The sequence below is a fragment of the Camelus ferus genome, chromosome 25 (assembly GCF_009834535.1).
Source record: "Camelus ferus isolate YT-003-E chromosome 25, BCGSAC_Cfer_1.0, whole genome shotgun sequence".
Classification (NCBI taxonomy): Eukaryota; Metazoa; Chordata; class Mammalia; order Artiodactyla; family Camelidae; genus Camelus; species Camelus ferus.
In genome coordinates, this window is record NC_045720.1 from 24,479,819 (window position 1) to 24,503,481 (window position 23,663).

General features: G+C 34.7%; 1 long non-coding RNA gene across 1 annotated transcript in view; it reads left to right on the plus strand.

The window, feature by feature from the left end:
* Positions 1–22,468, plus strand: part of LOC116659853 — a 103,595-nt gene extending 81,127 nt beyond the window's left edge. Inside the window, exon 4 of the long non-coding RNA XR_004315209.1 lies at positions 17,813–22,468. This is a non-coding gene — a long non-coding RNA (uncharacterized LOC116659853). The remainder of the gene's footprint in view (positions 1–17,812) is intronic.
* The last annotated feature ends 1,195 nt before the right edge of the window (positions 22,469–23,663 follow it).

Below are 23,663 nucleotides of genomic sequence, written 5' to 3' on the forward strand. Positions count from 1 at the left end.
ACACAATGTGTGTGTGTGTGTACCCACATACCACATCTTCTTTATCCAGTCATCTGTCCATGGACATTTGCTTCCATGTCTTGGCTGTTGTAAATAGTGCTGCTATGAACATTGGGATGCATGCATCATTTCAAATTAGATTTTTCTCCATGTATATGTCCAGGAGTGGGATTGCTGGATCATAGTGGTAACTCTATTTTTAGTTTTTTTAAGGACCCCCCATACTATTCTCCATAGTGGCTGTACCAATTTACATTCCTACCAACAGTGTAGGAGGGTTCCTTTTTCTCCACACTCCCTCCAGCATTTGTTATTTTTTGTTGCTGTTGTTGAAATATATAACTTTATTCTATTTTTTATTTTTTTTTATTGAAGTATATTCAATTTACAATGTGTCAATTTTTGGTGTACTGCATAATATTTCAGTCATACATATACATACATACATATATTTGTTTTCATATTCTTTTTCATTATAGGTTACTACAAGATGATAAATATAGTTCCCTGTGCTATACAGGACTTTGTTGTTTATCTAGTTTATATATACTAGTTAATATTTGCAAATCTCAAACTCTGAATTTATCCCTTCCCACACCCTTACCCCCAGTAACCATAAGATTGTTTACTATGTCTGTGAGTCTGTTTCTGTCTTGTAGATAAGTTCATTAGTGTCTTCTTTTTTCTTTTTTTAGATTCCACATATGACTGATATTTTTCTTTCTCTTTCTGGCTTAACGTCACTTAGAATGATAATCTCCAGATCCATCCATGTTGCTGCAACTAGCATTATTTTATTCTTTTCTATGGCTGAGTAGTATTCCATTGTATAAATATACCATAGCTTCTTTATCCAGTCATCTGTCGATAGACATTTAGGTTGCTTCCATGTCTTGGCTATTGTATACAGTGCCAGCATTGGTTATTTATAGACTTTTTATTGATGGCTATCCTGACTGGTGTGAGGTGATAAGTCACTGTAGTTTTGATTTGTAGTTCTCTAATAGTGATATTGAGCATCTTTTCATGTATCTGCTGGCTGCCTGTATGGTCTGCTTTAGAGAAATGTCTATTTAGGTCTTCCGATCATTTTTCGACTGGGTTTGGTTTGTTTTTGTTTGTTGTTTTTTTTTTTATATTAAGCTGTATGAGCTGTTTGTATATTTTGAAAATTAATCCCTTGTCAGTAGCATCATTTGCAAATATTTTCTCCCATTCCATAAGTTGTCTTTTCATTTTGCTTATGGTATTCTTTGCTGTGCAAGAGCTTTTAAGTTTAATTAGGTCCCATTTGCTAATTTTTGCTTTTCTTTTCATTACTCTAGGAGACAGATCCAAAAAAATATTGCTGCAGTTTATGTCAAAGAGTGTTCTACCTATGTTTCCCTCTAGGAGTTTTATAGTATCTAGTCTTACATGTAGGTCTTTAATCCATTTTGAGTTTATTTTTGTATATGGTGTTAGAGAATGTTCTAAATTCATTCTTTTACTTATAGCTGTCTAGTTTTCCTAGCAGTGCATATTGAAAAGACTATTTTTTCACCATTGTATACTCTTACCTCTTTCATCATTGATTAATTGACCATAAGTGTGTGGATTTACTTCTGAGCTTTCTATCCTGTTCCATTGATCTATATGTCTGCTTTTGTGCCAGTACTGTTCTGATTACTGTAGCTTTGTATTCAGTATAGTCTGAAGCCAGGGAGTGTGATTACCTCAGCTCTATTCTTCTTTCTCAAGATTATTTTGGCTATTTGGGGTCTTTTGTATTTCCATGTAAATTTTAACATTTTTTGTTCCAGTTCTGCGAAGAATGGCATTGGCAATTTGATAGGGATTGTAGTGAATCTGTAGATTGCCTTGGGTAGTATGGTCATTTTAACAATACTATTCTTCCAGTCCAAAAACACAGTATATCTTTCCATCTGCTTGTGTCATCTTCAATTTCTTTCATCAGTATCTTATAGTTTTTGGAGTACAGGTTTTTTGCCTCCTTAAGTAGATTTATTCCTAGGTATTTTATCCTTTTTGATGTGATGGTAAATGGAATTGTTTCCTTAATTTCTCTTTCTGATATTTTGGTGTTAGGGTGTAGAAATGCACAGATTTCTGTATATTAATTTTGTATCCTGCAGCTTTACCAAATTCATTGATGAGCTCTAGTAGTTTTCTCATAGCATCTTTAGGATTTTTTATGTATAGTGACATGTCATCTGCAAAAAGTGACAGTTTTAGTTCTTCTTTTCTAATTTGAATTCCTTTTATTTTTTTTTCTTCTCTGATTGTCATGGCTAGGACTTCTAAAACTATGTTGAATAAAAGTGGCAAGAGTGAGCATCCTTATCTTGTTCCTGATCTTCGAGGAAATGCTTTCAACTTTTACCGCTGAGTATGTTAGCTGTGGATTTGTCATATATTGCTCTTATTTTGTTGAGGTATGTTCCCTCTATGCCCACTTTCTGGATAGTTTTTAATCACAAATGGATGTTGAGTTTTATCAAAATCTTTCTGCATCTATTGAAATGATCATGTGGTTTTGATTCTTGAATTTGTTAATGTGGTGTATCACATTGATTTGTGAATATTGAAAAATCCTTTCATCCCTGGAATCTCACTTGATCATGGTGTGTGATCCTTTTAATGTATTTTTGGAGTTGGTTTGTTAGTATTTTGTTGAAGATTTTTGCATCCATGTTTGTTCATGATATTGGCTTGTAACTTTCTTTTTTTTTTTTTTTATGATATCACTGTCTGGTTTTGGTATCAGGGTGGCTTCATAGAATGAAGTTGGAAGTGTTCCTTCCTCTGCAATTTTTTGGAGTATTTTCAGCTTTGGCTTTTGCTCTATGTGAGATGGGGAGCCAGGAGCATTTCAAGTAGAAGGATGAAATGATCTGACAAAGCAGGATTATTCTGGCCACTGGATTAAGAAGAGACTATAAAGAGGTAAAGGGATAAAAACCTGTCAAACTAGTTATATGGCCATTGCAATAATCTATTCAAAATATGATGAAGTATTAAAACAGAGTAGTAGCAATGGAGGAGTGAGAACTGAAAATATATCCAGAGTCTAGGCATGTTTAGAAGGTGGCAACATTTTGAAAATAAATACAATGGATTGGCTGTTAATGTGTGAGAGACTCCAGGGTTTTAGCATGAGTAATGAAAGAATTCAGTTCCTATTTACTAAGATAAGGAGGAATGCAGGAGGAATAAGTTTGGAGGAAAGATTAGGACTCAGTTTTGGGCTTCAGATGTTTGAGAAAACTATTAGATAGATTGAAGATAGAAAAGTCTAGAATTAATGTGATTGCTCAGACCTAGAGTATAAATTTTGGAGTCTTTATTATATAGATAATATTTAAAGTCCTGAGAACAGAAGAGGCCACCAAAAGAGTAGTGTAGTCAGAGAAGAAAAAAGGTCTGTGAAAGAAAGGTCATATTTAATGGGAGTTAAGAAAAACTAGCAAAGGAATCAGGAAACAGAGGAGGAAAGCCAAGAAAGTGACTGTGCCAGAAATGAAATAAAATGTGTCCCCTGTTGCTGACACATCAAGGAGAACTGAGATTTGATCATTAGATTTTAGCAACCTGAAAGTCATCACTGATTTCTCAACAGAAGTTTTGGCAGAGTGATATGGGTGAAAGCTCAATTAGAGCATTTTATGAGAGGACAAAGGAGAGGAGTTAATTATTCCTTGTATTATTTTTGCTATAAAGGGGAATAGTGTAACAGGGCTGTTGCTGAATGGTGGATTGGGATCAAAAGAGGATTTTTTTAATATCAGAAAAGTATTTAGCATATTTATGTGCTTATGGGAATGATCCAAAAAATAAGCAAAAAAATGATGATGCAATGGAGAAAAGAGACAAATGCTAGAGTGATGTCCTTGAGTAGGTGAAAGGAGATGGGACTAGTGGACAAGTAAAAGGTGTATGGACAGTTAATTCATCAGTTGTGGTCAAAGGGAAGGCAGAATTAATGGGCATGGATGCAGGCTGAGGGATAGAAGTGGTGGTGAGATGGCGTAGAGTTGACGATTTCTTAGTGAAATTGAAAATAAGCATTAGCTGAGAGTGCAGAAAAGGGAGAGGTATTAAAAATTTTAGTAGAGAGGATAAGGTATGGAATAGTGACCTAGGAGAAAGACACTAGAATTAGTCTTCATGATTTTTAATATGTCTTGGATTATTTCACTAAACCAGTCTCCTAGTTTCTGTCCTTGCCCCAAATTGATTCTTTTAAAACAAGATCATATCACTCTATTTAAAACCTTCCAATAGCTACACATCTTGCTCAGAGTAAAAGTCAAAGTTCCTCATGTCTCCTACAAAGCTCTACACTGTCTGTACCCATATTGCCTCTCTAAACTCACCTACAAGTGCTTTTTCCCTCACTCACACCATCGAGGAAGGAAATTGTGTCTACTTTGTTCACTGCTATATCTTCAGCACTTAGAACAGTGCTTAGTACCCAATAGGTACTCTAAATACTAGTTCAGTAAATGAAAGGGCAGAATTTTAATGGTAAACCAGGAAGAATATAAGCAAAGTCATCCAAATTACAGCCTTTTTCTAAACTTGCCTTTTATTGGGATGTATGGGTAATCATGTCCTTTTTTGTTATTAACTGGCAAAATTTGGGGCCAGACAGGAGTTGTATTCATTTAAGTGCCACTGAAACTTGCATATATCTTTCACTCAAAAAATTTAAGAGATGGCACTTCAGGATATTTTTTGTACTGCAGGTTGAGTTATATGAAGTTTGTACCTCATATATGTTTATATTTAGACATGGTCTAACATGATCTAACCGCATTCAAAAGAACAAACAAAGCCAACGTGGATAAAACTATGAAACTTGTTATGGATGTTGTTAAGGATACATTTTGTTGTTGTTGTTATTTCATGATAATCCCATTATGAGACTAAAAGAGAAAATATTTATAATCCCACACTGAGGAATAGTGCTTCTTTTATCATTATGGTATAAATATTGCAAATCATATTACTGATTCTGTTCCTTTCTTTTCCTTGGCTGTTAGGACCACAGAGTCAAATGTATGCCTTCTTTTTGTCAAGCATTTGTTAGTGGTGGGCTCATGTCTGCTCCTTCAATATTAAAATGACTACGTGAATAACCAAATACACAAGAAGTGGATCATGCACACTCAGTGACCCAATTCTGTGTACCTGATGTCTAAAGGACAAAGTAGTGTATTAAAAAAAATGCACCTCTCTTGCAGGACATGTGCACTACTTCTAAAATGCATTCTAAGGGCTAACCTCACTTCTTGCTTCATCTTATTTATTCCACTACTCCATTTTCTTAAAACCAATTTGGTTCCCCCATTTAACTTTTTTATTGAGGTACAGTTGATTTACAATATTATTTTAGTTTCATGTGTACAACATAGTGATTTTAAAAATTCTACAGATTACATTATATGTCAAGTTATTATAAAATATTGGCTATATTCTCTGTGCTGTACAATGTATCTTCGTAGCTTATTTATTTTATACATAGTAGTTTGTACCTCTTAATCCTCTACGCCTATCTTGACCTTCTCCTCTTTCCTTTCACTTTACCAAATTACCTTAGAGGTTCTCCATGAATGTGAAGGAACGTTAGTCTTTTAGGTTTCTGTGGAAGGATCAAAACTTAGGCGGAAGAATAGGTGATTCAGATGGAGCAGCATATCCCCTTCTCTCCACCAGTACACTGGCTTTCACTAGGCTGCAGAATGTGGTTTGTCTAGAGAGGATTCTCTCAGTAAGTCGATATTTTAATCATATTCACCTTCTATTTCACCAAGTTTCTTCTCAGGAACAAGGACTACAACAAACTGTATTCTGAGACAGAATAATAGTAAACAGGAAATTGCAATTGAGAGGAATGAGTACATTAATAGGGTTGAGCATGGGGTGCTGTGAAATCACAGGATGAGCATATAACCCAACCTTAGAGATCAGGACAGGTTTCCTAGAGGAAATGATTCCTAAACTGAGGTCTGAATCATGAGTAAAACACCTACAGCACTGAATTCTCTGTACCACTCTTCAGTTGCATGCTCAACTCTGTATGTAACAGCCTTCTTTTGAAAGTTTCCAAAGGATGTTTTTCATGGATTTGGTTGTGGTGAACCCATTCTTTATTTATAATGCTTCATACACAGTTCTTCCCTAAAACAAAACCCCCACCTCCCACCCACAACCAGCATTCTTGGGAAAATTTATATATGAAATAGGTGCTTTCACCATGGAATTATGAATTAGCAATGTGATTTAAAAACAGAAATAAAATGTAATCTATCAAGTCAGTAATTTCACATTGAAACCAAAGATTTCCTCATGGCTAAAACCCAATCTTATCAAATTACTAAAGGTTACAGTGTTTTCTTGGATCATTTTTTATTTTTACCAGGGCCTCAGTTAGAGTCACTAATCTCCAGGCTCCTCAGTGCCCTCAGGCAACTCTTTTTTACAGAGCATGTCCTCAACTATATGCTTGGCTACTCAAGTTATTTTAGAATCTGTCCATTATCATTTAATAAGGGGGAAAAAAAACATATCCCATGTCTCTGGCATATGCCATCTTAATTTTTTCTCCTTCTTTCGCATCTAATTTTTATATATACTTTCTTGCTACTATTGTTTCATGTATCTCAATCTTGTCTCCAACCTGCCTGCTTTGTTCCCTTGCTTGGATGGGTTGTAACTAGCATGGCTGCTACATCCAACCCTGCAGGCTGGATGTGCCCTCTTAATTCCAGGGCAGCATCCTCACAGAGCAAATCTGAGCATCCTCCTGGAACTGAGCAATGTGGCAGTCCTGGGGCTCCATGCAAGAGTTCTTTTGTATTTTCTAGGTGTATCCAAGGTAGTGAACCAATAAATCTAGGTTGTTTAACTAATTATTGATTGTTTAAAGGTACAAGCTCATGTTTTATGTGGCTATAATCAATAAACATTTTAAATTTTCCATAAGCTTTTCACTTCTAATAGTTTAAATTTTTTTCTAATAATCTATAATCCATTTTAAATGATCAGAATAAATGTTAGCCCAGTATTAAAACATTTAAACAAATCTATTTTTTGAGGGCTTAGATATTTAGGTCAAAGTAAAATTTCTATTTTTAGTCAATAAATGTATTTGTATGTGTCTCAGTAATAAATCCATTAGATTAAATAAGATTTAGATATTAAGAGCACAAATTTACCAAATTTTATTTTTACTTATAATACCTCAGAAAATAGTCTTTGGGTATTTATAAAACAGTAGTAAAGGCAAAATCCTTCTTTGAATATATGTCTCATTGAAAAATGAACAGTTTATGTCTTGGACTGACATCAAAACTGATAATTCTTGAAATAAATGCAACATGATAAAATGTACTGCTGCTTGATGGTTTCTCTCTTTTGGCTAATTTCATGATTTACTATATTTTCTCCAAAAGTGGTGAAATGGAGGTTTTTCTCTGAGTTTTAAAGAGGAAGTAGAATGCAATGATCACATAAAATTCAGAATTTAAACTAGTTAAATAAATGACCTCGGAGTTCACAGATCAACTTATAAAGGATGCTCTCTATAAATTATTTTATAAGAAAGCAAATGCTATAATGACCCTACATTTGGAATCAATTGAAATGTGCAAGTGCTTTTAGGTTGACTTTTGAACTCCTCTGATTTGTGGCACAGATAAGAGCAAATGATGGAGTAATTAATTTGTGCACAGTTTCTTGGCAAGATAATGAATATGGTGAAGTAAATAGTCGATGATTTCAGGCTAACTTCAATGTATTAAGCACTTTAAACTCTTTATTCAGACATAAAGTTCTGTCATTAGTACTTGAAGAATGTTTTCAACTTCTTGGTCTTCCTTGAGATTGGTGTCCCAAGTCAGGGCCTCTTTGATTGTCCATCTTGATACAAAGTTTGGCTCCTGTTTTTGTCCCCTACACTTGACTGTTTGCAAGGCTGTGGCCTTGTTTTAACTGCTGCTACCTTCAAGTGAATTTTAAGTTTCCCATTCTAATCAAGAGATCCATTTGCTTGTCCTAGAGCTTCTCCACCCCAGATTACTGCCGAGTGTGCAGTGTGTGCATATACACATGTAATTTTGTTTGTGTGTTTGTTGTCATGAATGGTAGAGAAAAGAATGAAACTAAAATACATTGTCTGTTTCCTATATGTACTTCCTGTAAGGTACTTCCTTACTTTATTTTCTTTAAACTCTACAATTTGTGAACAGAAACTATACTCGCCCAGTTAAAGCATGTGTAAGAAATCTACATAAGGAAACAAATGAGAGAGGCCGCGGATGTTGGTTAAAGTCACATAAATAAAAAGTGTGGAGCCAGAATTTATACATAGGACTCTATATCCCCTTTCTGAAGAATGTTTCTCAAAGTCTACTTGCAGCAGAATCTCCTTAGGCACTTGATTAAAATGCACAGTTATGATTCCCAGCCCTCCCTGCCTCATGGAAACCTAGGGATAGGTCCCAGAAACACTGCCCTAATATGTCCAGAAAATTCAAAGAATGATAGACTTTTAAATGATCAAGAAATACTGGAATAAGGATACAAAAACTCAAATGACTTTTCCACTTGAAAAATTTTTTATGGAAAGTGTCAGGCACCTGAAAATAAGGGTGTATAGTGACAAATGTCTTTTCAGGGATGATTATGGCTTTACACAAAGTTGATGCCAATAAATCTTTTCTACAAAGCTCAAGGCTGGCAGTAAATCATTTTACCTGGCACTGCAATTCCAAAAAGAAAGCTAGTGAGGACAATATTATGAATGTTGCTTTCCTGGCACTAGCTATCTGAAGATTAGTTGTGTTGGCATAACTTTTTTCTCATGGCCTGTTTTTAAGTTGAGAATAGAAAAATGTAGTCATTCATCTATGGAAAAATTATAAAGACTGGAAATGAGGAAATAAACCAGAGTCCAAGACATCCAAAGGGAAATCATCATTCTGTGCATTAAATGAGCTGGTTTTTTAATGAATAGAGCAAAGATATACCACATTAACATTCAATGAGACACCAAAAGAAAAGAGTGTTAATTTACAAAGAGGACATTATTAACCTACTAGCACAAATTTAGGTTATCAAGAATTTCTAAAGCTTCTTTTTCAAAGAGAGATGAACTGATTCTTCATTTTTGTCACTATTTCACCTTAAATCTGGTTTTAAACAGGGCCTACTATTTTTTAAAAAGCCTAATATTGCCAGAATCTCAATGTATATATTGTTTCTGGACTAAATTCACCATTAAGGATAGAGTGCTTCTGCACAGGCATTTAGTTTAAAAGAAAAGAAAGAAGAAGTCAAATTTGAAAACAATTGGTAGTGAAGAAAGATGTCAGATTGCCAAGTAATAGCTGACCAGAAGAGCAACTAGTATCAACAAGAAATGCACAGAAGAAGGAAGCTTGTCATTGATTATAGAAAAGAAAGAATATGATTTACTTCAGTTGTTACTAATTTGGGGAGGAGGGGAGAGCCTGATATCAAGGTTGATTCAGCATCCAAAAAGAAAAATGAGATGTGTGTAATCATATCAGGTCTTGTGTGAGTCAGGCACACAAACCTAAGAGGTAAAGAAGGTTTCTTGATTAAAGCTAATTGGAGCCAGAGAATGAATAGTTGAACTTAGAGACTTTTCTAGTTTTCTGACTATGAATACATAGGAATAAGTGAAAATATAATCATTTTTTTCACTTTTTAACAAATAATCTTTCAAAAAGTGTAGCAGGATAATTTTATGCCATCCTGACAAGTTGGAAGTTATGAGAGGAAGAGGAGCTGACATCCTTTCTTGGCTCACCTTGAAGGTTCTCTGGTTGGGCTTATCCAGTCAGAATGGGAAGGGCAGGCAAAAAGCTACCAAGAACTGAATGCAATAGTTGATTTTGATTAAAAGCTTTATTCATGACAGAGGTGATAGAAGGATAGAAAAACTTGAAGAGCTAGGATGCTCTGCCTGAGCAACCCAATTCTGCCACATAGGCACAGAGACAGTGTATGAATTAAAAATGAAAAATCAAGCCTGTCAGCCTCCACTCATTCACCTGGCCACCTTGATTATTGATAATTATTCTAGCTCCTCTATAGTCTCTCTTTGGGGTAATTTTCTATATTTCTGTTGATTAGATATTGCCTATCAGAGATACTCTAGGGAAATAGGGAAAAAGACAACTCCTGTTGCTTGTATTTTAAAAATATGAAGACTATTTGCAGAATCAGTTTATAACCCCCACAATCACCAGGGCAGGGCAGTGAGACTTTCCTTCTCCATAAGCTTCAGTCTTCCTGTCTGTTACTTCACTTCACTGTGTGTGACTTGTGATGCTTATTTCAATGTAACTTTCTCTGAAGAAGATACTAAGGAAGTGAGACATCATGGGATCTTCCATAGGACCTGATGATGTGGTGATGATGTTCTCTGGCCCTGCTGATGGTAGTCAAAGCTCAGCACAGAAGTATGACATCCCAGGCAGGAAACCACACTTGTCAAGGGACCAGCCACTAATGATTAATCCAGATTCGCTCTTGGCACCGCAAGATTCCTCTTCTGGTCTTGTTTGTGTGCAGGACAGCCCAGAGGAGCCTGATATTTTCTGTGGAAAATCAAGTGGTTGCATTTTCCTCAAAGCTAATTGGTGATTGATTAATGTTCTTTCCTTCATTTAGGCAGTTTGATCTTCATCACTAAGATGTTTCCTGCTGAATTAATGTGCCCACTTTCCTATTTTAATATTTAGACTCAGTACCTGTTCACTAGGTTTGCCATTTTGAAAATTATATTTTAGTATTTTAACACAATAAATTATGATTTATGAATCCTAAACAAAACTGACAGAAGTCTGTAATTGATTAGACCCATCTTTTGGAATGACCCACACTTTCAACTTTTTAAAAATGTTACTGATCTAATATCTTAGTTTCAAAAATGAAGTTATCTAAAAAAGTATGATTGACATTTTTCAGCTTACTTAATTATTTTAAGAATTTATTTTTATGACTGTCCAGTCTGATAACAGTTCAGTATGGTTGCCCTGATACTATATTAATTCTTAAATTGGAACTAGTCATAATAAATCATATTAAATATTTTTATGATTAATTAATTTGAATATGTGGTTCTATTTAATATGAAATGGAATTAAAATAAGCTAATAAAAGGAAAAATATAAAGAAAAATTAGAAATATTTATGAATATATGCATGAAAATTAATATTACCATTTTTCAAAAAGAAACAAATACATAAAATATATTATAATGCCTTTAAGCATGGCCTTTAGCATCAAACTGATCTCACTAGCTGTGCTGAGTACTAGCTGTGTGTCCTCAGGCCCTTTTAAATTCTCAATTTTTCACATTTGGAAAATAGGAGGAAATAATAGTGTTTGTGTGAATTAGATAACATTTGTAAAGCAGTTAGCATAGTGCTCAACACATAATGATAACAATTGGTAGTTATTGCACATTTTGTTGATACTTACATCTTTATTGTTCAAAGTAGGAGACAATCTCAAAAAATTTTTGTGCACTTTTGGAACTTATGAAAAGCCAAGTTATTAATTAAGAGCAAAATCTCTTCCTTGTGTTTGTTGGAATTAGGAATATTACACCCTAGAAACTGAGAGACTTAATCAAAATGTTTGTGGGAAAATAATTAAACTGCTTAAGATAGTAGAATCAGACTTCAGACTTAACCATGTCCCTCAGCAAACTCATCTTCTTCACCACACTCTTACCCCATACCTCTTCCTTCCATGGTTTTCTCCATTTTGATCCATGATAAATTCACCCTTCCAGGTGCTCAAACGAAGAACATCAAGAGTTATCCTTGACTCCTCTTTTGTCTTTTACATGCCACATCCAATGAATCTACAAATCCTGATGATTCGCCCTTCAAAAGATTTGACTGTTTATCTCTACATCTGCTGTTCTACTCTGATCTAACCTGAAGCATAAAAAAATTACATCCTATATTGATTTGCAATTCTGTAAATATACATAAGTATTAAAATATTCATTACTTTTTTCATTTTGAAAATAATCTTTAAAAAATTTTCTATAGATATTTTAAAATAAAAACCTCAAAATAAAGAATATGCAGTTATTCTTCATAAATAATGCAGTTAAAATATATCTTAAAGCTTTTATTCACGTAAGTCATAGTGTAAAAATGTAGTAATTGCAAACCTCTATAAATTACCTTTAACAATCAGTATTTAGTTATCAGCACAAACTGAATTGCATTAAACTACATTTCTTCTATCGTTAACTTTGGGATGACTCTGCTTTGTTAGCATCATTTCTATATCTTGTTTGTTTCATTGTTTGCTTTTCTTCTATTGGGGGATTATTGGAATAGTGAAAATGAAGAGCCAAAGAAGAGGAGGAAGACATGTGTTACTTGGCCTTTCACACTGATTCTCACTAACCCATGTTTTCATGAGCACCAGATTCACCAAGTTTTCAAAGACGAAATAGCAAGTGTTTGATGAGGAAGGAAGTTTGGATTTAATTTTCACTTTGAGACATATGGATACTATTCCCTGAAAAAATACTGACATTCTGAAGATGTTCAAGCACTCTTAACTCCAGAAGCTACCAATAGCCACAACTGCATGTGAGGCTCTGGTGACTCTGAGGGCTGTCAAAGCAGAGATGTTAGAAACCAGCTGCCTCCTTCATTCATCCTTTGAGATCAGCAAAGGTGAGGGTGGACTTTTCTACCATCACATCCAAAGACAGAAAATGATTCAAATGCTATGAGGCAAAATAACAGCAAAATAAGAAAGATAACTTTCCTGCAATTTATTGAGCACTTTCCATGTATCCAGGACTATTTCAATCACATCTCCTATGTTATATAATTTCATCTCTAGAACATAAATAAATTGTGGGCTTTCCCCAGAGGAATGGCTTAAAATTATAAACAGCACCCTAAATCTTCATAGCAGTTCAAAACCACCCCACAGACAAATATTTTTAAAGGTTGAGGTAGGAGTTTTATAAGCACAGTGAATTCTGTGTGGGAGATCCTTCATTGATATATCATAGCAGATCTCTGAATAAACATTGAGTCCAAGACACTATGTAGATATAACCCAGAATAGCAATAATCTTGTCCTCAGCATTGCTAAAATTGTTTCTTAACTTTCCTTAAGTGTTTATCATACATCAGAAATTTCAGATGTATGACATTTGTTTTTCAGAATTCTTGTATTATTTAACATTTGTCCTCCATTTCTTACATATGTATATATATACATATATGTATATAAATATATATATATATATTTTTTTTAATCAAGAAAAAAATTTCTGGGTAACTCTTCCTCTGCTATCATGACCAAGAACTGGAACAATGACTGATGCACCAGCATATGTTTCTAATTCAGAATGCCTTATATTCTTTCCAGGGAAGGAAAAAGTTTAAACTTAAGTAGCTGCTCTTTATCAGCATACTGGTGGAGGAAGAAAAATATCACCTTTTACAAACTCTCTCTTCATCGCTCCTTCTTTATTCTGCAGATTTTATCAGCTCAGTCTTTGAGGCAGTATCTACTAATAGAGAGTTCAGATCATAACTGTTGCCTGATCCTTCTTCCTAAGATCAAAGTAGACTAAACTACAAACTTGAACTTAAATAAGAAATCTAAAATGTAAGCCTGATATTCTGTGTTGAACATTTGCAGATTCTGGAAGACTTTTATCACATTCTTACAGTTCTAGCACCCTGATTGTGTTTTAGGTAACCACCATTACCCCTCTAAGCAGCTCATGTGCTTCAGAGAAGTAGCTTCATGAGCAGCACATGTGGCTCAGGCCTAAACTAATTAGCATTACCTGAGTCCATAACTGGCTCAGAGATAGTAGCATGACCTAATTTAGTGCAACTAGAATGAAGCCTAAGACTTTAAGTCAAAGGTTGAGTGAATAGGACAAATGCAATACATTAATGAAGAATCATATAACCTGAGAGCTGCTGGCAGAATTTTTGGAACAACAAGGGAGAATCTCCTGAGACTGGAGCTGAGACTTTGGAGTTTGTCTGTTACACAGCATTATCACAATAAAAACCTACCTAGTCCACCAAAGAAGGTACTAGATCAGGTTCCAGATATTTGTGGTATATCCTTTAGAATATTACCAGTGAAAAGTAAGATAAAATATACCGAGGCAGGATGATAACATTCTAAACACTAGAAGAAATATGTTCTTTTTCTGCTAAGGTTGCTAAGCTTGGAAATTTTGAACCTGGTATCACTGGTCATCTTCCCTGACACAATGAGGAGTCTTGCAGAATGAAGCTAATTAGAGACAGTGATGAAAGGCAGGTAGAGTTAGTGAGAGAGAAAGAGAAAGAGAGTAAAAAGCAAGAGAGCAGGAATGCAAGAGAAACCAGGAGTGAGTGAGCAAATAAAAAGAAGGGGAATGAATAGAAGAAACAGTTTCATATAGATAAAAATTTAACTTTTGCAGACAAACATTTTAGGTTACACTGACCCTGTGGCTGGCATTTTTCAAATATGAAATACAGATAGAGAAATTATATGTTTATTAGGCAATTAATCAGTGCCAAACTGTATTAGATGCAATCATTAAAAATTAATGTAGACCATCAGAAATTGTTAAAGTGAAAAAAGCTTAACATGTAAAAAATTACAATGTAATGTGTAGGAGCCTTTATATAGAGAAAGATAATAAGTTTTAGGGAACACGAAAGAAAGAGAAATTAACTCTAAGTAAATGAAGATGCAGAAAATATGGAAAAAGAGTTCACATAAAATGTAGTTAAAAACCAAAGGATAAGCAGAAGTTGCCTCGCAAATAAATTATGAATAAGAACATATGGAAAGCTTGCATTAGTACCAGAAACTTAAAATTCATGTAAACTGGATCAATTTATTACCCTCTATTACCAATGTCCTATGCACTCAAACAGGGAAACAAAAATCTGCATTCAAATGGCTACTTTTAATACACCTCACTGATTTTCTTCAATCTTTTCTTTTTATTTAAAGCTTTAAATTATGCTAAACATTCTCAAGAGAGGATGAGTCTGTGATACTAGACCTACTCCAAAAAAAAAAAAAAAAAAGCATCAGCCAAAAGAGATAACAGTACCAGCTATATGGAATGACTCAAATGGCACCTGATTGGCTCCTGCTCATCTTTACTATTTCCAAATACTTCTCATTTGTCTAAAATGGTTCATTTCCTTTTATCACCAATCCAATTAAAGATTCAATTGAATGAGCAAATTCATGTTTCAAAGTGAAAGAAAAAGATCAAAGGTGTCGGGGGTGAGGGAGGTGGGTTGTAGTCATTTACACCCTAGTTTAAGTAGTTTGCTTCCCTCTTTGTCACACATTACAGTGTGCAAGAAACCAGTCCAAGTGCAGATGGCAGTGTTGTGGTCAGAATTATGAATTTTCTTAAAGTCAAAAAGACCTGGTTTGAATCTTGTCTCTACCACTCTACCAGCTTTATGAGCTTGAGAACATTATTTAATGTTTGGGGTGTCTCAGTTTTCTTATCTGTAAGAGAAACATGGTTACCTACTATTGTTATATTAATGTATATACTTGACTAGCACAGTGTCCAGAACTTGGTTGAGAAACCAATGAATGGTAGCTATTGATACTAGGGTGGAGGAAAAGAGGTAATTTTGTCACAGGAGCAATGAGATCCTGGGTGACTGGAAGACAACAGAGGTTTACTTTGCCTTTTCAGTACTTTTGCCTGTGACAAGATCAGAGGTGCAGACTCAACAATAATGTTACAACCAATGTGGAGTTGATACAAATGCATTGCCACATGTCCAATGTTTTGGTGATAAAAGGATCACATGTAGTTCATTAATATTGCATCAATATTTGATGATTCTAGATTTTTGTTTTTACTATAACTTTTCTTCTTATGACTGGTCCTTACAGAGACAGGCAACAGCACTACACAGGTGCTTAAAGGAAATGCAAAGACAGTCTTAAAGGTGAATATTTTAAATGTCTGTATCCTGGACTACTTTGCAAAGACATATTTTACCAGATCATGTTTTTGAAAGCAGTTTATGGCTGACACTTACAAGATTTCTCCTTTTAAAATACATGCACGTTGAGTACAAACTGAGCCAGAAGTGTTATTTTTTTATGCTTGTCATCAGCATGTTAACATTCCCCAGCTGTCCATTTCAAAAGAACAATGGAGCCTACCTGTGCTGTAAGTGTGCTGGACTCTTCCACAGGGCAGTCACTGTGCTAAGAGACAAAATACAGAGTTGCTCTTCAGACTCCTGCACACCACTTAGACCAAACTCAAAGCCATGCCCTTGAAAAGTGATAGAGTAAAACTGCATTTCAATTTCTGTTTTTCCCAAATCTGGCTAACGTAGTTATTGACAGAACTAACTGTATTTTGTGATCAGAGCTATAAACTATAAACCTCAAGGTATTTTTTTCTCTTCCCAGTGGTTGCCCTTGATAGTAAAGTAATTACTATATTATCAGTATTCACTCAATTTCAACACTGAGGATTTCTCCACAAAGCATCTGAAGAAAAGTGCCAGACCACAAGGTAGTTTAATCAGATTATTTCTGCGTTTCACCCTGACTTGCTTCAAGTATAAATGCATGTTCTCTGGGTTATTCCACCTCTGAAGGGCACAGGGATTTTTTTTTTCCTTTTTCAGTTTTCAGTGTATAGCAGTATACTAATGTGAAACTGTTTATGGGATTTTTGACTCCATAATTTTAAATCCAATATTTATCTTTTCAATATAATATTCAACCCTTGTTTTGTGCATTTGACAGGATTGATCTTTGTCCTGAAATCATACTGAAATATTTTTAGTTTTCCACGCTTCCTCTTGTCTTCAGGACTTGGTCATCCTGAGCTGTTGAGACCTCATGCAGAAATCCAGAGACAGAGTTGAAAGATGTTACTCTTTCTCGTCTCCAGCCAGTAAACTATTCGCAAATTAAGACAAAAGCCTCAGTGTAAAGACCAAGTCAAGGGCATGGATAATCATTTTCTAATTGTGTATGTATTTTATTATATAGAATAATTTAAATTATTTTCAGTGAATTCAAAACACATCAGAAATTTAACAATTTGAGCAAATTCTGAATATGAAATTACCACAGTAACATGTAGGCATTTTTAAGTACAATTTCAAAGAGATTTTTAAATAGATAAATGGGAGAGGGAACAACTTACCCATTATCTTTTAGGAGCCCATTATATAGATCACAAGGCAAGAGCAGTCTTTAAAAATTAATATTATAAAGTACCTATAAAGAGTTTTTGTTATCCTTCATAAATAAGAAGAATTAATATTTTCATCCTATTAAGTAATAGTATGCCCATTTCATAATAAGAAGAGGAAGAAAAAGGAGGAGGAGAAGAAGATGATGATGACACAGGTTTGGAAGCAAAGACCAAATCAAGACCATCGTCACCACTACCATTTGTTAAGACCTCTAATTCCTTTAAAGTGACCCCAGTAAGTCATTTCACTTGTACAAAATGACTCTGGGTAAAGAGATCATATATTGGCCTAATGGAAGCCTAAAGAGTGCAAATTATCTGTAATTAAGCCTAGAAGAGTGTTTTCTACTTATGGATCTGGCTATCGGTAAGATATATCAACAGTAAACAATGAAATCAACAATGTTTTGAAAAGGTTGTGGTGCCAACATTTCTATCAGCCTGGATTAAAAGAGTTTGTGATTGTTTGAACAATGAAACTACCCTTGAACTCCCAACTTTTTTTTTGATAGGCTAAGGAAGCTGTTCAGCAGCCAGAGAGGGAAATTTCTCCCAAATAGGATATTGGAAAAGGAAGGACTTCCCAGAGGTGAAATCAAGAGTCATAAAGAACAATGGACTATGAAGCTACCTCCAGGAAACAAAACTGAAGATTAATTAAGTAAAGTTCCCTACACTCAGGTTAGTAGACCTTATAACAATTCCTCAATGGGATTTCAGAACTGTTGTGGACCAGTAACTGCTGGGTTCTCCCTTTCTTCTCATTTCTAAATGGAAGTGTTTATTGTGGTTACACTATTTAATTATGGATGTGTAGGTGTGTATTTTATCATGTGTGGGTACAAATAACAAGTCTTTCAGTTTATAGGACTCTGGCTCAATAGAGCTACATTTTGGCATGATAGAAACTCAAGATCCTGAATTTCAAGCTAAATGTTTTTATTAGATCAGACCTTGGAGTATCTTTAGGATGGGGTGATTACATTTGGCTTACAGGAAGGAAGTGAACATTTGTGAACAGGAGCAGGCTGTGGTAGATTACATTATTTCACAAATAATAATCCCCTCCATACACTTAACCATTCTTCTCTGTGAGCACAGTATGTTTTCCTTTCCACTGACTTTGGCCTGGGTCATATTACTTTCTACTGAAACTAATAGATTGCATCAGTAGACATTTTAAATGTGCTTGCACATTGCACATGTTTTGATACCCATTTTTCCCTCCAAAATGAGAATAGCATGTCCAAGATACTAGCTTAACTCCTTCAGCCTGGGATATGAAATGAAAAATTACTTGTCATGGAGCCAAGGTCTAGTTCAGTCAAATTCAGCTAAGCCCAGCAGAACCCCCACCCTCATGAATTTGGGCAAGTAATACGTATTTGTTTTTATAATCCATAGAGATATTGGGATTGTTTGTCACTACAGCAAAAGCTGGCTAACACAAGTTTTGAATGAATTTATTATTGAAAACAAAGAAGCAAAAGTTATATTGTCTATAAAAATATTTGTTTATATAGGGAAACCATGTAAGGGTCTGAATGTACATAAATAAATGAACTCAATCAGAATTATTCATAAGTAGAACTAGCAGAGGTACTAGTTGAGTTGCTTGGCTATTTGGCTACTTGGACAGTAATTTTTAAGTCAAAAGTAGAGACCCTAGATTCAAAGGCCTCAAGGGGATTTTGACAGGCTTTTCAGACATCTTCTCTAAAAAAGTAATCAAGAAGTATGTATAGACCCAAAAATCTAAAAGATATTCCAGTATATATTAGAAGATGTGTCAAGGATGTTGATACTTAAAGAAAAGTCTGCATGTTTAAAAAAGGAAATACCAATGTTGAATGCTTGAGATATTGATCGTTTAATGTTGTATACGCATGCCAACTTGAGTAGGAAGATTTTGTACTTGGTGTGTAACTCAATTATGTATTGTTTGTTCTTTGAATTTTCATCATCCCATAGTAGAGAGTACTTTTTAGACGGAAAAATAGACAAAGGAGTTTTACTTAGAAATATGTTTTGGGTGGCATCTATGTGTCACTGAGAAAAAAATTGAGTTGTTGAATGTTGCGGCAAAACCCTAGGGAATTATAAATTCAAGAGTTAATTAGAAGCTCAACATGCAGAAGGAAGTAGCTAAATAGACTTACCTAAGAAAGTCCATCATCTGACCACAGGGCAGACTAATCTCCTTATTCATCTTTTAAAATGTTCTTGTAATTGTTAGCATCATCAGTGTAATTCTTAAATTCTATAAAAATATTTTTACAAGAACTGGCTCCACCTCATGGATTGCTAGCTTTGTGAACTTTTAAATAATGTATCATATTCATAAAAATAATAGAAAGATAAAGTTGTTAACATGTATATGTTACTGAGTACCCGCCAAACGTCAATCTTCTGATCCACTGAGACAGTATAAAAGAAATGACTGTTTATTCCAGGAGCCTGTCATTTAACAGGTGTGTCAAGATTCCTATGTGCAAAATAATTAAGTAATAAACTCAAGATGATCAATGATTTTTGTGTTAAAAAGAAAATGGTTCAGGAAATAAATTCTTTGGATGCTTAGAGACTGGGATAAACAGAAAAAGGGCTAGGGAAATTTCATACAGGAGTTAGACTTAAGAGGAGTTTGTCCTTACAAATTGGTGAGATTTATTTAGGTAAGTTCTAAGAGCAAGAAAAAAGATGTATACATGTATACATAGGAAGCAGTAAAGAGAGCACAGTAGTGTCTCAAGGCAGCTAAATTGCTGAGAGGCTTAGTGCTAAAGGAAATATGTTTTGTGCCATATTTATACTCGAAAACCCCTACTTGATTCACAGACACTAATATTGCAGATGGAGACTATGGCTAGCACAAGTAAGATGAGAGTAAGCCTGTCTGTCAGGATCCCAGGGTCTCTAGCTTCTTTAGCATCTTTTGCCAGCTTGGTGGGTATCACACTTAGCTAAGCGAGAAGGACTACTAGAACATAGGACTTCTGACTGGAAGAGTTAAAGCGAGTTCTAGTTAAAAAAAAAAAAAAAAGAAGAACCAATCTGTGAGATCCTCATTGTGTTAATGAAAGTAACAAAACAACATTCATGAACATACATTGTCCATGTCCATGTCTTCATTAAGCTGTTACTTCGTGGAATGGGAGAAACTCTTCATTGTACGTGAATGGGTAATAAGTGCATAGGTATTCGTATTATTTGGTTCTGTGAAGAGATTCCTTATGCCATGTGATTTCAACTTTTTTGACTGTGGTCCACAGTTAAGAAATACATTTTAAATCACAATCCAATACACACATTCATAACTATGTCTGTATTGATATATACACTAAACATACAAATTGTTATAAAACAATACATGCTTTATATTCATCTAGACATGAGTAGACTGTGTTTACTATTTACTGTAGCTGTGGTGTCAGAGGCAGTAAATTCCTTTTAGTGTCATTGCTTTTGTCTCCCCCATAGTCTTTGGGTTTTCACAGAGACTTACTAAACAGGATCTAAGGCTTGTAGTTCTTTCAGCTATAAAATTCTGATATTATACAGGAGCCCGGTGGATGTTGTGGTAAGGTGTAGGAGGAGGGAAAGTATTCTATAGTCTTATGATTAGATCTCAGTCTTTTAATGAGCCTGGACTGGGTATTTCCCTTCCCCCAGATCAGTTAGACTCTTGTAAAATCCCAGTCATTTAAGCTCTGGAAAAACAGTTTCTCTTGAGGGTAGACCTTGTTAAGAAGAACAGAAAGCTCTGGGTGTATTTCAGAATGGTTACTTGCCCCCTTCTCCTGCTGGAAGCATTAGGGGATTTGTCTCTCATCTACACAGTGAGAACTGGATAGGGCATCTAGAGGTAAAAATCAACAAAGCGTGAGAGTCCCCTTAAAACTGGACCCCTTGGAGTTTTTTAACTCTTCATATTTTGAGAGTTTTAACTTTCAAATATTGAGCCACTTAGCAATTCATCAATTACAGTGTAAAGAATTCCTACCAATACTAGCTCCTGCTGCTGGCTTCTGCTCCTGGTAAACTGTGATTCTTTATTTTCCTGTCTGTCTCTCAAGTTTTGGGAGCAACAGTTTGTCTTTTGGCCTCCACTCCCTGATGAATCTATGAATTGATGGCTTTCAGTTTGTTCAGCTTTTTTCTTGTTGTGAGGATGGGAGTGACATCTTCCAAGCTCTTTTAATACTTTATTATGTGCGAGTAATACTATTTTTTTCTATTCCGTTTAATCCTATATCATTTTAAAAATTGTCAGTTACAACCTACTAAACTGGTTTACTTTTGTGGTTATAGAAGCATTAAAGGAAACACAATTGACTTCTTCTATAACCTTAAAATGGGAAAACTATGACTCCAGAAGCAATAAAAAATGATGAACTTGATTAGATAAAAACTTAAAAGGTGATAATAAAAACAGCCAGATAAAAAAACCTCAAATTATTAACTGAGAGAGTATATGTTACAGACAAAGGGTTAATATCTCTAAGATATATAGAAGCTTCTAAAACTAAAGGAAAAAGACAACCCCATAGAAAAGTGGGCTATTAATATGAGGAGTTCATAGGAAAAAGAAATGCACATGGATCTTAAACATAAAAAAAGTTTTCAACAACATTTGTAACAATAGAAGTATAATTTAGAACTTCACTAAGTAGTTATTTCTTTCTTATCAGATTGGGGAAAATCCAAAAGTTTGATAGCATACTCTGTTGATGAGACTATGAAGATATAGGAACTCTAATACATTGTTATGGAAATTCAAGATGTTTTAATTCCTACAGAGAGAGGGATTTGTCAATATTTTACAAGTACTTACCCTTTGATTTAGCAATCCTATTTCTAGGAATCAACCACAAAGTTAAATTGGGAAAAATATAAAAAGGATGAGTTTATAAGGAATTCATTGAAGTACTATTTGTAATAGCAAAGACTGGAAAGAACCCAAATATAGGAGATGGGTTAAGTAAAACCATGCTATATCAATACAATGGTATACTTTGCAGCTGTAAAAAAGAACAAATAATATATGTAAATATAACTATAGCATGATCTCTAAGGTATACTCTTAAGTTTAAAAAGGAGTGAGGGTTTTTTTTAGCATTTTTTAAATTGCAGTGTAGTTGATTTACAATGTTAGTTTCAGGTGTACAGCAAAGTGGTTCAGTTATACATATACATATATACATGTATATATTTTCAGTTTCTTTATTACAAGAAATTGAATTAAGTTCCCTATGCTATACAATAGGTCATTGTTGTTTATCTGTTTTACATATAGTAATGTGACTCTGTTAATCCCAAACTCCTCATCTATCCCTGCCTATCCCCACTGGTAACTACAGTTTGCATTCTATGTCCATGAGTCTATTTCTGATTTGTAAATAAAATTGGTATTTTTTTAGATTCCACATATAAGTGGCACCGTATGGTATTTGTCTTTCTCTGTCTGACTTATTTCACTTAATATGATAATCTCTAGGCTCATCCATGTTGCTGCAAATGGCAGTATTTTTCTTTTTATGGCTGAGTAATATTCCATTATATATATATATATATATACATATATATATATACATACATACACACACACATATATATATACACCACATCTTTAATCATCATCTGTCAATAGACATTTAAGTTGTTTTCTTGCCTTGGCTATTGAAAATAGTGCTGCCGTGAACATTGGGTGCACGTGTCTTTTTGAATTATAGTTTTCTCTGGATATACGTCCAGGTGTGTGATTACTGGATCATATGGTAAGTCTATTTTTAGTTTTTTGAGGAACCTCCACACTTCCCTCCATAGTGGCTGCACCACTATGGTGCAGGAGGGTTCCTTAAAAAGGAGTGTTTGTGGTATGCTGTCATTTATACATGAAAGTGGGAAATAACATTTCCTTATATTAAAAATAAAGGAAACAACAACAAATTCTGGAGAGTATATAAAACAACAGGAACTGTCATTCATTGCTGGTGGGAATGTAAAATGCTACAGCCACATTGAAAGGCAGTTTGGTGGTTTCTTACAAAACTAAACATACTCTTACCACATGATCCAGTAATCTTGGTCCTTGGTGTTTACTCAAATACGTTGAAAACTTACGTCCACACAAAAACCTGCGCACAATTATTTATAGCAGCTTTATTCATGATTGCCAAAACTTAGAAGCAACCTAGATGTCTTTCATAAGGTGCAATGGTCTGAATGTGTTCTCCCTCAATTTATACGTTGAAACCTAACCACCAAGGTGATGGTGTTAGGAGGTGGGGCCTTTGGGGAATAATTAGGTTATGAGGGCAGAGCCCTCATGAGTGGGATCAGTGCCCTTACAAAAGAGGCCTG